The following is a 2,373-nucleotide window of genomic DNA, read 5'->3' as shown; positions in this document are numbered from 1 at the left end:
CGCACACCGCGCTCCGAGCTGCATCCAATCAGAGCTGCAGCAGTGAGTGTGTCATCCTGTTCTTCCCCAGTGATTTGCTTATTGAATAAAGGTACATTTTTTTGTTCACATTTACCTGTTTATTAAAATTGCTGTCAATGTTCATTAAAATAAGCCCTCCCCTGAAAATAAGCCCTCTGGTGTTTTTCTGTCCAAAAAAATTAATAAGACAGTGTCTTATTATCGGGGAAACATGGTAAGAGCAGATATTATAGCTGTGAGCTCGTTCTTTTGGGTAAAATCATAAGGAGTAGTGATCATTTTCATAACTCGTTTATCAGGACAGTATACAGAAGCTCTGTAGTCTTTAGTGACATCAGTGAATACATTAAATCCTAAAACAGGTTGATCCTTACATACCTTAGTGATTATGAACTCATTGTTTATGAAGAATCTGAAAAGCCTGTTGGTGTGTAATGTTGTGTGGGGATAGCATATATTAACAACAATTGCCAAGATTCTTGGTTCTCAATCAATTGTTGGATTTGGTCATGAGTATAAGGAACTTTATAACTTCAGGCAGTTGACCACCTAGGCATAAACGTCGTCTGATCATTTTCTTTATGAGCTGAGCCACCCCATCCAGGTAAGTTTGTAAAGAATATTTTGGTTGATGTGAAACATAACCCCATTCAATCACTACATCATTTTGCATTAAGGCACCTGTAGGGCTGTATTTCCTGTTCAGCACAGTAAGTTGTATTCCTGCAGAGAGGTCTACTCTATATGTACTTGCAGTTCTGATAGCTTCCTGAATGTAATCCAATGCATTCCTAGCTTCAGGTGTAAGACTTCTAGGAGAATTAAGGTCGGTATCACCTCCCAGTAATTGGTATAATGGTGTTGAACATGCATTTGAAATTCCAAGACTAGATCTGATCCAATTTATATCCCCTATAAGCTTTTGCAAGTCATTTAATGTTTTAATATTATCTTTTCTAATTTCCAATTTTTGAGGTCCTGTAGTAGTGTTCTGCACTTTATTACCTAAATACATAAAAGGACCTGTCTTCTGTATCTTTTCAGGGGCTATTTTAAGTCCTACAGCAGCAAAATTATTTGTAGCCTCCTCTAATATTTATTCTAGGGTAAACACATCTTGGTGTGCACATAGAACATCATTCATGTAATGAATTAAGTAAGTTGTAGGGTATTTGTTTCTAATTGATTCTGCCCATCAGTCAGGGCCCCTCCTGAAAATTTGTCGTGATGGTGACCTTAAGTTGTGATAAAATATCTGTGCCCCATAAATCCATTGGTAAGGAAGCCAAACAGTATGGCTGGAATTTTCCTGACATGCCCTCAAATTCCCAAGTAAGTTCTCTCACACTTTGCAAATGTTGACTAACTTCTCCTATGCCCCTCATATTTATAACTGATTTTTGAACAGTCCACTTCGGGTCCCATTATTCCTTAGTGATAATGGAAAGGTCTGCCCTGGTGTCTAAGAGACCCCAAATTCTCCTGCCCTCCACATATATATGAAAGGTGGGTCTTGAGGTCGTAATGATTTGAGACCACATGACCTCTGGATTCTGTATTTGAAATATCCATTGTTCCTGTTTTAATTGGATCATGGAATTGCTGGGAATCATAGTTTTAATTTTAATCTTATAATCTTCTCAGTCTTTTTGTTCCACATAGATTGGAGTAAATTGTATATCCCTGTATTCCCCTTCCGAGGTTAATGAAAGTACTCACCCCCCCATCCCCCCCCCCCCATAAAGTACTTCTCTCTCCTGGCCTGGGTAAATGTTTAGGGATGTAACCTCAGGCTGTAAGATAACAGCAGTTACTTCAGAGGGGGTGGGATCCAAATTGGCTTGCCCTCCTGAACCTCTGGAATCCTGAAGGGAACATAAGTCCCTGCTGTTTTTTGTGGGCCCAGGACTTGGCCCTTGAGGCCATTTCCTGAATTTCTAAATCGACATTCTAAAGCCCAATGAAAGCCCTTTTGGGTCATTTTGACTTTGGTTGTAATTCACTATTACTGCCACCTACTTGAAATGTTTTTTTCCCTTTTGAAATGACCCACTTTACCACATTTATAACAATTCTTGTTTTGTCTGTTTGTGGCAGCTTGTGCTTCTGCTATAATTTGTGCTTGAAAAACCATAGACTTTACCTCCATAGATTTTCTAATTAATTGATCCAAGGAGGTGTCAGCAGGAAGTGCCAAAAAAGCTTTCTTGTGATCTAAATTGCAATTCCCTCTAGCTATTTGTCTTACAAATTCTTCCAATCCCACAGTACTTCCTAAGGTACTCTCAGCTACTTGTTGTATTTTTTGCCACAAAATGGAATTTTGTGATTCCTCAGGTCCCTGCTTGACCA

Source organism: Petaurus breviceps, unplaced genomic scaffold (genome assembly GCF_028583685.1).
Source record: "Petaurus breviceps papuanus isolate PSGF00001 unplaced genomic scaffold, PetGlider_PUasm1.0 138, whole genome shotgun sequence".
Classification (NCBI taxonomy): domain Eukaryota; kingdom Metazoa; phylum Chordata; class Mammalia; order Diprotodontia; family Petauridae; genus Petaurus; species Petaurus breviceps.
The sequence above is the reverse complement of the archived record's forward strand: the minus strand, read 5'-3'. Positions refer to the sequence as shown.